We start from the raw sequence: 14620 nt of genomic DNA, 5'->3' as shown, positions 1-14620 counted from the left end.
TTGTTACCTGTTGGCCGATTGCGAATGCAGGAAACGGTCAACATATGCATAGGGAGCAGTGTGCTTGATTCAAATTACCAAGCAGTCCAAACGTCTACCATGACATTGTCTTCAAAGATTGCTTTTAGACAATTTGAATTTTGTCACCGATAGGGCACATCTGCTGACAATACAGACTGTCTACTATAAAATGTGATTATCGACGAATTTTATTTATTTTTTTTTTACGGACGCTCTCTAATTATTGTACATCGTAACAGACCTGCCACTTAAATTGTGATTACATCCTTGTTCAAAATATCGTGCATGATTTTCGCGACATATATATATGAAAATGTCATCTACAATTTCTGTGGGCTGTCGGATATATGTCTTCAACGACATGGCCGTGTACCCTTCAAGGACGTCACGTACCCTACTCGTCTTGACGACACGGCCTGCTGGGTAGTATCGTGGAATAAAGCATTAACGCAAACAGTCGCCAGGTCCGTAAGGTGAGGATGTTTAATTAATTTTATTTGACAGCACGTACTTGTGCAAAACAAATTGCCACTGATGTGAGAACAGTCCCTTTAGTATCCGTTGCGCAACACTTGCTGAGCTTATCCATTTCGTTGTTACCCTTAAAATCTCCTCTTACGTTATTCCAAAGCATTTGCAGACATGCATATCAGCACTTTCCAAATTGTACAGATTTTATTTTAATGACGATTATGAAAATATAATTTCTTGTACAAAGTAGTGTTAAAAGCGAATTAAATTTAGCTTTGATGACAAGAAATCGTAGTAATTTCTTTGCTGATTGCATCTTCTTATGCTATCATTCGCATCCCTTCTAGTATAAAATTGGATCTAATTAGATCTTCTTGATACAATATTTATGTCTCCTTTGTCTGGCTTAGGTGTTTGTCCACAATGGCAAGGTGCCCAACCTATATCTTCTTTCCTAAATGATTTAATAACAATTTATAATTCTCTTTGTTTTTCTTCGTTTGTTGTTAATTTTTATGTTTTTTTTTTTTTTTGTTTTTCGTTATAAGTAAGATTTAAGTTGCTTCGTTAAAAAAGTGAACTCCAAATTAATAATAAACACAGAAAATTGTAATAAAATTTAAGACGTTTTGCGCCCAAATTATTATCTCGCAATAAGTTTACACAATGACTAGTATGCAAATCAGAGAACTGCATTAAACCCAATATTTGGCACCCAATAGACAATTATGAAAAACACTCAATAGTTTGTTTGTTACGCATGCCACTTAACAATTAAGTTATAACTCAATGTTTTAAATTACAACTTTAAATAGCATGCCACCTCAAAATTAAGTTATAACTTAATTTTTATACCCACCACCGAAGGATGGGGGTATATTCACTTTGTCATTCCATTTGCAACACATCGCAATATCCATTTCCGACCCTATAAATTATAGATATTCTTGATCAGCGAAAAAATCTGAGACGATCTAGACATGTCCGTCCTTCTGTCCGTCTGTCTGTTGAAATCACGCTACAGTCCTTACAAATAGATATATTGAGCTGAAATTTCGCACAGATTTTTTTTGTCCATAAGCAGATTAAGTTCGAAGATATATAGGACTATATCTTGATATAGCCCCCATATAGACCAAACGGCCGATTTAGGGTCTTAGGCGCATAAAAGCCACATTTATTATCCGATTTTGTTGAAATTAGAGACAGTGCGTTGTGTTAGGCTCTTCGACATCCTTCGTTAATTTAGTCTAGATCGGTCTAGATTTGGATATAGCTGCCATATATACCGATTCTCCGATTTAGAGTCTTAGGCCCATAAAAGCCACATTTATTAACCGATTTTGCTGAAATTTGGGACAGTTAGTTGTGTTAAGCCAGTCGACATCTTTCTTCAATTTGACCCATATCGGTTCAGATTTGGATATCGCAGCCATATCGATCTCTCGATTTAAGGTTTTGGGTCCATAAAAAGTGCTTTTATTGTCCAATGTTGCCGAAATTTGGCACATTGAGTTAGGTAAAGCCCGTAGACATATTTCTGCAGTTTGGCCTAGATCGATCAAGATTTGCACATAGCTGCCATATAGACCGATATCTCGATTTAAGGTTTTGGGGCCGCATTTATTTTCCGATTTCGCCGAAATTTGGGACAGTAAGTTGTGTTAGGCTCTTCGACAGTCCTCTCCAATATGGCCCAGTTCGGTTCAGATTTGGATGTAGCTGCCATATAGACCGATATTTCGATTTAAAGTCTTGGCCCGATAAAAGGCGCATTTATAATCATATTATTATATTAATAATTATAATTTTTTATATTTATTTATAATTATATATATATATATATGTACACTGTGGCTTATGTTAGGCCTTGCAACATCCGTGTCGTCTATGGTTAAGATCGGTTTATTTTTAGATATAGGTACTAATAAGACCAATATTTTGTTATAGACAATTGAATTATGACTTGCACTTATTAGTTTTAGGTCCAAATAGGAACATATTTCGATATAGCTGCTAAGGGGCACAAGGGTTTTTACCGGATTTTGGCGAAAGGTGGTTTCCATATATACCCGAAGTGGTGGGTATCTAAAGTTCGGCCCGACCGAACTTAACGCCTTTTTACTTGTTATGTTATGTAAAGTGTGATTTTTGAGTTATTATATTTTTGACAACACTGGTTCAAACAGCTTACGCACTTTTCGTGTTTTATTTCACTGTGTTTTTATTATTTTATTACCAAAATGCGTGCTCTGTTAAGAAAGTCCATGGCCCGCTTCTTCGCTTCTTCGATTTTTCGATTTTACCAATGCATCCAGCAAAACTTACAGTTTGGTGCAATTTATTGGCTGGTGGCATCATTGGATCGTACTTCTTCAAAGATGATGCGAATCGTAAAGTAACTGTGAATGGTGAGCGCTAAATGCAACAGCTTGACTAGCATGACTTGTGGTTTCAACGAGACGGTGCCACATGCCACACAGCACGCGTAACGATGGACTTACTAAGAGGCGAGTTCAGTTAACATTTAATTTCACGTTCGGCACTGGTCAATTGGCCGCCTAGATCTTGCGATTTAACGTCTTAAACTATTTTTTGTGGGGCTATGTTGAAGCGCATGTTTATATTCATTTATAGATAGGGCAGTTGCCCAACAATAAATTATTGAGTGCAATAGCTGTCAAAATCAGTGATTAGTGCAACTCTGATTTTTAGCATGCTACCAGTTCGCGGCATTTTTCGTTGTTTGTGTGCGTTTTGGTGCTTAACTAAAATGCACACACACAACCCAAACTCGTTGACAGATAGTGCACTTCGTGAGAAAAAATTGTACTCAGCTGTTAACGGTACATTACCTGGTAATTATGTCATGTGTCTATACAGACAAGCCCGCTTCAATTGACGCATTGGAAGACAACATTGAAGCATTTATTCGTGAGATACCAGCCGAAATTTTGGAAATAGTATGCCAAATTGGACTAAGAGGATGGACCATTTGAAAAAATCAGCCTTTACAACTTTGTTGTGGCATGCGAAACAAACATAGTGTCCACTGAGTGTTTTTCATAAGTGCCTAGCGAGTGCCAAATATTGGGTCTTATCCAGTTTTCTTATGCAAATGTCAATACTTAATGGATGTGAAACCGATATTCATTTCCTGCATGTTTATTTCTTACGCCACTACTGTCGAACAGAGAATTATAACATAGTGCGCTTGTTTAAAACACCCAGAAGGAAGAGAGCTATCCCCATCGATAAGTATACCGAAAGACTCAGATCATTTAGCTGTGTCCGTCTGTCTGTCTGTCTGTCTGTCCATGTTAATTTGTGTACAAAGTACAGGTCGCAATTTTGATCCGATCGTCTTCAAACTGGTTCAGATTTGGACATAGCTCCCGTATATTGTATGTTCGTCCGATTTGGACTAATATTGCGATAATTTGGTTATTTGAAAACAGATTCACTCGAAATTTGGCAGGAATGATTTTTCTACGACTTTCGGCATCACTGGTGAATTTCACAAAACCCGGTTGAGATTTAGATATAGCTTATTTTAAACAAAAAGTGTCAGCAAAATTTTTTAATTACAAAATTTCATATAAATAATGTTCTAAAAAGACAACATATTGCCAGGGCGGCTTAAAATTGTTTTTCTTAAAGACAAAATTGTATTGAAATTCGTACTAAAATTTGTTTTCTATTGCGCTTGTGAAGCAAGTCCTCTAAAAGAACCCTGTTCAAATTCAGATGTGTGCTTTACAACCTACTATTTGACATCGTCCGCTGATGATTTTTCTTGGTCGGAAATGAAATCACGATACGGATAGCCAGTTAAATGCCTCTAGCAACAACACAGTTTTGCTGAATTTTTAATGTTTTGCTATGCTATTCTTTGAATAGAGAGCATTAAACAATGGTCTAAGGTCGGACAATATCCTGCAATGGGATCTCAATAAAATTTTAAGACCAAAAAAAGGGAAGCGCAAACAGACAAACCAAACGAAAAGCACGTCACATGTGGAGTAGGTATCACTGGCTTTACACAAAAACAGCGTTGGTCGCTCCCCTTGCGAAGAGCAAAAGAGTTTTTGCAAAAAATGTTTGTTGTTATTGGCAATTTTGGATAAGTTGGATTTGAATATGGAAACTAAATTTTGATTTGTTATACCCATCGCCGAAGGATGGGGGTATATTCATTTTGTCATTCCGTTTGCAATACATCGAAATATCCATTTCCGACCCCATAAAGTATATATATTCTTGATCAGCGCACTCCGATCTCGGCAAAATTTGGGTCAGTGAGTTAAGTTAGATCCATCGACATCCATCGACACAAATCGGTTCAGATTTGGATGTAGCTGCCATATAGACCGATCTCTCATTTTACGGTTTTAGACTCGTAAAAGGCGCATTTATTGCCCGATTTCACCAAAATTTAGCACAGTGAGTTGTGTTAGGCCCTTCGACAGCCGTTTCCAATTTGGCCCAGATCGGTTCAGATTTGGATATAGCATAAAAATCGCATTTATTGTGCTATTTTGCCGAAATTTGGGACAGAGAGTTGCGTTAGGCCACCGTAGCGCAGAAGTTAGTATGTCCGCCTATGATGCTGAACGCCTGGATTCGAATTCTTCCGAGACTATCTCAAAAAAAAATTTTTTCAGCGGTAGTTTTCCCCTCCTTTTGCTGGCAACATTTGTGAGGTACTTTGCCATGTAAAACTTCTCTCCAAAGAGGTGTCGCACTTCGGCACGCCGTTCGGACTCGGCTATAAAAAAAGGAGGTCCCTTATCATTGAGCTTAAACTTGAATCGGACTGCACTCATTGATATGTGAGAAGTTTGCCCCTGCTTCTTAGTGGGCAAAATTTGCATTCGTATTTGAGTTGCGTTAGGCTCTCCAACAACTTTCTGCAATTTGGCCCAGATCGGTCTAGATTTGGATATAGCTGCCATATAAAAGGCACATTTGTTGTCCGATTTCACCGAAATTTGGGACAGGGAGTTGTGGTAAGCCCTTCGATAGCCCTCTTAATTTGTCCCACATCGGTTCAGATTTGGATATCGCCGATCTCTCGATTTAAAGTCTTGGCCCCATAATAAGCACATTAATAATCCGATTTCCCTCAAATTTGACACAGCGACTTATGTTAGGCTTTTCGACATCCGTGTCGAATATTGTTCAGATCCGTCTATATTTGGATATGGCTACCAAAAATACCAATATTTTTTTTTTACAAAATTGAACAATGACTTGAAGTTATTAGACCTCTCAATATCCGTGTCGAATTTGGTCCAAATCGGACCATATTCCGATAAAGCTGCTATGGGGGCTTAAAAAATGCATTCTTCACCGGATTATGACGAAAAGTGTTGTGCATACATACCCGAGGTGGTCGGTATCCAAATTTCGGCCCGGCCGAACCTAACGCATTTTTACTTGTTTTCTTTTGCGCTTGCGAAGCAAGTCGTCGTAAAGGGCACTTTTCAAATTCAGATGTGTGCTTTACATCCTACAACAGTTGGGATGGTATGTAAATCACTTCCATCCATTTGACAACGTCCACTGATGATTTTTCTTGGTCGAAAATGAAATCGCGATACGAATAGACAGTCAAATGCTTCTAGCAACAACACACTTTTGCTGACTTTTAAATGTTTTTACTATGCTATTCTTTGAATAGAAAGCATTAAACAATGGTCTAAAGACGGACAATATCTTGCAATGGAATGTATTTATTTATTTAATTAATACCTACACTACAAGATTAAATCTTATAGTTATAGTACAGGCTTATAAGAACAGTCATATATCCCTCTTAAGAAATAGTGAAACAATTTTAAAAGGAATAAACATTTTGGAATATCATTATAGAAAATAATTAAAATAAACTTTAGAATTTAGTGAAGTAGTTAAAATAAACTTAAGAATGGGTTAGGAAATAACATTGTTTAAAAGAAAAAAATAATAATGTATTTAAAACAGCTAATTTCGAAAGTCTTTTTTAAAAATTGACGCGTTGCTGATTTTCTGGATATTGGGAGGAAGAGTATTCCAAAGACGTATGGTAGTCGTAAAAAACTGCCATTCAGATACTAAGCTCCTTCTTCTAAAGGGGACAAGTTTCCAACCCCTTCCAGATCGGGCAAATAATAGTTTGTCATAGAAGTATTAAGGTGTTTGCTTCAAAATGATTTTATTTAAGAATAGTAGAGTTCCAGAGTAGAGATCTAGAATAGTAGAGATCTAGAATAGTAGCGATCTATTATAGCAGAGATCCAGTTCTAAGTATATTGTCGAAGGTACAGCCATAAAGGGAAGTAGCCAAGTGAGAAACGTTTTGAGTCCTTCTTATACTATAGACATACCTAATAATGTTGTTGAATACTACATTTAATTTTTTTTGTCTTAATGAACCGCAGTTTGAACAAATAAAAACGCGCTAAGTTCGGCCTCCGTTATATATCTACCTCCGTTATATATCTAAACCACCTTTCATCAAAATCCGGTGAAAATTGCATACCTTATTTTCCATAACAGTTATATCGAAATATGTTCCGATTTGGACCAAAAACTAATAAGTATAAGTCATTGTTCAATTGTGTATAACCAAATATTGGTCTTTTTAGTAGCTATATCTAAAAATAAACCGATCTGAACCATATACGACACTGATGTCGAAGGGCCTAACATAAGTCACTGTGTCAAATTTCAGTGAAATCGGATTATAAATGCGCTTTTTATGGGGCCATGACTTTAAATCTATATATCGGTAGACATGGCAGCTATATCGAAATCTGGACCGATTTGGGCCAAGTTGCAGAAAAATGTCGAAGAGCCTAACAAAACTCACTGTCTCAAATTTGGGCGAAATCGGACAATAAATGCCCTTTTATGGGCCCAAAACCCTAAATCGGAGGTTCGGTCTATATGGCAGCTATATCCAAATCTAGACCGATCTGGGCCAAAGTAACGAATGATGTCGAAAAGCCAAACACAACTCATTGTCCCAAATTTCAGCAAAATCGGATAATAAATGTGGCTTACATGGGCATAAAACCCTAAATCGGAGGATCGGTCTATATGGCAGCTATATCCAATATTGGACCTATCTAGGCCAAAGTAACGAAGGATGTCCAAGGGCCTAACACTACTCACTGTCCCAAATTTCAGCAAAATCGGATAATAAATGTGGCTTTGATGGGCCTACGACCATAAATCAGAGGATCGGTCTATATTGCAGCTATATCCAAATCTGGACCGATCTATGCCAAATTAGCGATCGATGTCGAATGGCCTAACACAACTCACTGTTGCAAATTTCAGCAAAGGCGGATAATAAATGTTGCTTTTATAGGCTTAAAACCCTAAATCGGAGTATCGGTCTATATGGCGGCTATATCCAAATCTGGACCGATCTGGGCCAAATTGACGAAGGATGTCGAAGGGCTCAACACAACTCACTGTCCCAAATTTCAGCAAAATCTGGTACTAAATGTGGCTTTTATGGGCCTAAGACCCTAAATCGGAGGATCGGTCTATATGGCATCTGGACCGATCTGGGCCAAATTAAAGAAGGCCCTAACACAACTCACTGTAGCAAATTTCAACTAAATCGGATAATTAATGTGGCTTTTATGGGCCTAAGACCTAAATCGGAGGATCGGTCTATATGGCAGCTATATCCAAATCTGAACCGCTTTAGGCCAAATTGACGAAGGATATCGAAAGGCCTTACATAACACACTGTCCCAAATTTCGGCAAAATCGGATAATAAATGTGGCTTTTATTGGCCTAAGACTCTAAATCGGTCTTGACGAAGGATGTCGAAGGGCCTAACACAACACACTGTTTCAAATTTGGGCGAGATCGGACAATAAATGCCCCTTTATGGGCCCAAGACCCTAAATCGGAGGATCGGTCTATATGGCAGCTATATCTAAATCTGGACCGATCAAGGTCAAATTAGCGAAGGATGTCGAGGGGCCTAACACAACTCACTGTTACAAATTTCAGCAAAATCGGATAATAAATGTTGCTTTTATAACCATAGAACCTAAATCGGAGGATCGGTCTGTATGGCGGCTATATCCATATCTGGACCGATCTGGGCCAAATTGACGAACTATGTCGAAGGGCCTAACACAACGCACTGTCCCAAATTTCAGCAAAATCGGATAATAAATAACGGAAATCTATATTGAAGCTTTATCAAAATCTGGATCGAACTAGGCCAAATTAACGAAGGATGTCGAAGGGCCTAACACAACGCACTGTGCCAAATTTCAGCAAAATCGGATAATAAATGTGGCCTTTATGGGCTTAAGACCCTAAATCCGAGGATCTGTCTATATGGCAGCTATATCCAAATCTGAACCGATCAGTGCCAAATTAAAGAAAGATGTGGAAGGGCCTAAATTTGGGACAGTGACCAAATTTCGCCAAAATCGGAAAATAAATGTGACTTTTATTGGCCTAAGTCCCTAAATCGGCCGATCGGTCTATATGGGGCTATATCAAGATATAGTCCGATATAGCCCATCTTCGAGCTTAACCTGCTTATGGACAACAAGCAAGAGCGTGCAAAGTTCGACCGGGCCGAATCTTATATACCCTCCACCATGGATCGCATTTGTTGAGTTCCATGCGCAGTATCTCTTTTTAGGCAAGCAAAGAATATTGAATAAGAACTGTTATGCTATTGAATAAGAACTGTTATGAATTATAGACCGATTCGGACCATAAATGAATGCTGAACATTATAGAAGTCATTGTGTAATATTTCAGTTCATTCGGATAAGAATTGCGCCTTGTAAGGGCTCAAGAAGCATAATCGGGAGATCGGTTTATATGGGAGCTGTATTGATTGAATTAGACCATATTAGATACTTATGTTGAAGTTCTTGAGAGAAACCGTTGTACAAAATTTCTTCCAAATCGGATGAGAATTGCGCCCTCTAAAGGCTCAAGAAGTCAACATCATAGATCGGTTTATATGGCATCTATATCTGGTTATGTACCGATTTTCGCCATACTTAGCCCAGTGATTGGAAGTCATAACAAAACACCCCATGCTAAATTTCAGCCAAATCAGATGAGAATTGCGTTCTCTATTTGCTTAAGAAGTCAAGATCCATGATCGATTAATATGACAGCTATACCAAATTATGAACCGATTTGAATCATACTTGTTGGAAAAAATATCAAAACACTATGTGCAAAATTTCATCAGACGAGAATCGCGCTCTCTAGAGGCTCAAGAAGTCAAAACCCAAGATAGCAAAACACCACGTGCAAGATTTCAGTCAAATCGGATAAGAACTGCGCCCTTTAGCGGCTCAAAAAGCACGACTCAAGTTCGATTTATATGGCAGCTATATAAAAACAAGGACCGATTTGGCAGTGATACCAGAAAACCGCGTGCAAAATATCAGTCAAATCGCACGAGAATTGTGCCCTCTAGAGGCTCAAGAAGTCAAGACCCAAGATGGGTTTATATGGCAGCTATATCAATACAATCCCTACCGACCTACACTAATACAAAGTATTTGTGGAAAATTTCAAGTGGGGGCCCCTTTGGGGGCTCGAGAAGTAAAATAGAGGGATCGATTTATATGGGAGCTGTATCGGGCTATAGACCGATTTAGATCATAATAAACACGTATGTTGATGGTCATGAGAGGATCCGTAGTACAAAATTTCAGGCAAATCGGATAATAAATAATTGCGACCTCTAGAGGCTAAAGAAGTCAAAATCCCAGATCGGTTTATATGGCAGCTATATCAGGTTATGAACCGATTTGAACCTTCTATGACACAGTTGCTGAAAGTAAGAATAAAATACTTCATGAACATTTTTAACCAAATCGAAAAGGAATTGCGCCGTCTAGAAGCTCAAGAAGCCAAGTCCCCAGATCTGTTTATATGACAGCTATATCAGGTTATGAACCGATTTGAACCACACTAGGCACAGTTGTTGGATATCATAACAAAACACTTCGTGCAAAAATGCATCCAAATCGGATAAGAATTGCGCTGAAGAAGTCAGGACCCAAGATCGGTTTATATGACAGCTATATCAGATTATGAACCGATTTGAACCATACTTGGCACAGTTATTGGATATCATAAAAAACACGTCGTGCAAAATTTCATTCCAATCGGATAAGAATTGCGCACTCTAGAGGCTCAAGAAATCAAGACTCAAGATCGGTTTATATGGCAGCTATATCAGGTTATGAACCGATTTGAACCATACTTGGCACAGTTGTTGGATATTATATATTTCATTCTAATCGGATAAGAATTGCGCAGTCTGGAGGCCTAAGAAGTCAAGACCCAAGATCGGTTTATATGGCAGCTATATCAGGTAATGGACCGATTTGAACCATACTTGACACAGTTGTTGGATATCATAACAAAACACGTCGTGCAAAATTTCATTCTAATGGGACAAGAATTGTGCGCTCTGGAGGCTCAAGAAGTCAAGACCCAAGATCGCTTTATATGGCAGCTATATCAGATTATGGACCGATTTGAACCATACTTGACACAGTTGTTGGATATCATAACAAAACACGTCGTGCAAAATTTCATTCTAATCGGATAAGAATTGCGCACTCTAGAGGCTCAAGAAGTCAAGACCCAAGATCGGTTTATATGGCTGCTATATCGAAACATGGACCGATAAGGCCCATTTACAATACCAACCGACCTACACTAATAAGAAGTATTTGTGCAAAATTTCAAACGGCTAGCTTTACTCCTTCGAAAGTTAGCGTGCTTTCGACAGACAGACGGACGGACGGACGGACGGACAGACGGACGGACATGGCTAGATCGACATAAAATGTCGCGACGATTAAGAATATAAATCATTTTAATCAATTTGTGTTTGTTTGTAGGTTTGTTTGTTTATTTGTATGTTTGTGTGTTTCTTATAGAGTCAGAAACGGCTGAACCGATTTTCTTGAAATTTTCACAGATGGTACATATTGACCTCGTGGTGAAAATAGGTTACTGCATTTTCTGATATCTGGAGGGTGGGGCGGACCATCCCCCTTACCAAAATTTTCCGAACCGTCAGATCTCAGAGACGATTTAAGCAAAATTTTGTGTGCTCTCTTATGGTACCCTAAAAATTAAAATTTGGTATCCAAATTTTTGAGGGGGTACCTACGGGGGCTGGCCCACCCGAAAACCTACCAAGCATATATTTTAACCAATAACGACAATATGGGACTCAAATTAAAGGTATTTAGGATAAAAATACGTATCTGATATCCATTGTCGGACCAAGTGCTAGGGGGACCACCCCAAGCCCCAAAACACCCCTAAATCGGACATATTTACCGACCATGTCAACATGGGACTCAAATGACCAAGTGTTTGGGGGGCCGCCTCTCACCAAAAACATCCCCAAAGGGGACAAATTTACGGCCATAGCAATATGGGGCTCAAATGAAAGGTCTTTAGGAGTAAAGCACAAATTTTAAATCAATATTCGGGAAAAGTGTCTATGGGGCCACCCCACCCCCACAACACCACCCAAATAGTAAGCATTTTCTGACTATTGCAATATGAGGCTCAAATAAAAGGGGTTTTAAAGTGGAACACAAATCCGATATATATTTCCAAGGCCAACTCACTGAGTGGCCTGAGAGCCCATACCTCACAAAACCCCCAAGGCGGTCATGTTTGCCGACTATGGAAGTATGGGGCTCAATTTAAAGGTATGTGGGAGTAGACTACGTATCTGATATCAATATTAGGGGCCAAATGTCTAGCGCACGTCCCACCACCATAACAAGCCCCAAATAGGACGTATTTGCTCACCAAGACAATTTGGGTCTTAAAGAGAGTGGAACTAAATATTCATAGTTTTTATGGTCAATACCCCAAACCGGATATATTTGCTGACTTTTGCAATAAGGAGTTTAAATGAGATTAGAAAACGAATTTGACATCCAATTTGAGGGCAATGGCAGTATGGGTTCAAATAAATTATATATAGATATATGAGAATAGAGCACGTTGCTGATAAATTTTCAGGGCTTAGAATTTGGCGGACCACCCCACTCCCCAAAACACCCCTAAATCGGGCATATTTACCGACCATGACAATGTGGGGCTTAAATGAAAGGTATTGGGGCGTAGAGCAAGAATTGATACCCATTTTCGGCACCAATTTCCTGCGGGATCTACCCCTTTTCCAAAATACCCCACAAAAGCATTTTTTAGTGACCATCGCAATATGGGGCTCAAATGAAGGTATTTTGGAGTAGAATACGAATTTGATATCCAAATGTAGGACCATGTATTTAGAGCATCACCCCTTTCCCAAAACACCCCCAAAGTGTAAAAATTTTTCGACCATGCCAATATGTGGCTCAAATGAAAGGTATTTGAGATTAGAAAACGAATTTGATAACCTATTTTGGAGCCATGTGTTTGGGGGACGCCTCATCCAGTAAACTCCTCTTCAGCCAATGCCAATATGGGGTTTAAACAAATGGTATTTTAGAGAACAGCACGATGCTGATATTTTTTCAGGGCCAAGTATCTGGGGGACCACTTCTCCCCGAAAACACCACTAAATCAGACATCATGAGAATACCGGGCCCCGAGTGGACCCCCAGAAACGTTGTCCCACATATGGATATTAGGTTCGTATTCTATTGGCAAGTACCTTTTATTTGAGTCCCATATTGTCTTGATTGGTCTAAATATATGTTTGGTAGGGTGGGGCGTTCCCCTTAGGTACCCTATCCGAAATTTGGATGCCAAATTTTTATTTTTAGGGTACCATATGAGAGCACACAAATTTTCACTTAAATCGCACCACCCATCCCCGAGATCTGGCGTTTCCGAAAATAATGGTAAAGGAGAGGTTCGTCTGAGACCCCATAAAGTATATATATTCTTGATCGCCGCGACGTTTTATGTCCATCTAGCCATGTCCGTCCGTCTGTCCGTCCGTTTGCACAACATGTTTTGTTATGATATCCAACAACTGTGCCAAGTATGGTTCAAATCGGTCCATGACCTGATATAGCTGCCATATAAACCGATCTTGGGTCTTGACTTCTTGAGCCTCTCGAGTGCGCAATTCTTATCCGATTGGAATAAAATTTTGCACGACGTATTTTGTTATGATATCCAACAACTTTGCCAAGTATGGTTCAAATCAGTCCATAACCTGATATAGCTGTCATATAAACCGATCTTGGGCCTTGACTTCTTGAGCCTCTAGTGGTCGCAGTTATTATCCGATTTGTCTGAAATTTTGTACGACGGTTTGACCATCAACATACGTGTTTATTATGGTCTGAATCGGTCTATAGCCCGATACAGCTCCTATATAAATCAATCTCTCTATTTTACTTCACGAGCCCCCAAAGGGCGCAATTCTTATTCGAATTGGCTGACATTTTACACAGGTCTCCAACTTATAATTTAATTGTGGTCCAAACCGGAACATATCTTGATATCGCTCTAATGGCAGAGCAAATCTTTTCTTATATCCTTTTTTGCCTAAGAAGAGATGCCGGGATAAGAACTCGACAAATGCGATCCATGGTGGATGGTTTATAAGATTCGGCCCGGCCGAACTTAGTACGCTTTTACTTGTTCTATATAAGACTAGCTGACCTTGGCCCGCTCCGCTGCGCCTACTTTTAAAGGGTGATTTTTTTGAGGTTAGGATTTTCATGCATTAGTATTTGACAGATCACGTGGGATTTCAGACATGGTGTCAAAGAGAAAGATGCTCAGTATGCTTTGACATTTCATCATGAATAGACTTACTAACGAGCAACGCTTGCAAATCATTGAATTTTATTACCAAAATCAGTGTTCGGTTCGAAATGTGTTCAAATTTTGACAAATTTTGTTCAGCGATGAGGCTCATTTCTGGTTGAATGGCTACGTTAATAAGCAAAATTGCCGCATTTGGAGTGAAGAGCAACCAGAAGCCGTTCAAGAACTGCCCATGCATCCCGAAAAATGCACTGTTTGGTGTGGTTTGTACGCTGGTGGAATCATTGGACCGTATTTTTTCAAAGATGCTGTTGGACGCAACGTTACGGTGAATGAACACATTTCGAACCGAACACTGATTTTGGTAAT

This window comes from Stomoxys calcitrans, chromosome 1, assembly GCF_963082655.1.
Source record: "Stomoxys calcitrans chromosome 1, idStoCalc2.1, whole genome shotgun sequence".
Lineage (NCBI taxonomy): Eukaryota > Metazoa > Arthropoda > Insecta > Diptera > Muscidae > Stomoxys > Stomoxys calcitrans.
This window is presented reverse-complemented; position numbering follows the sequence as displayed.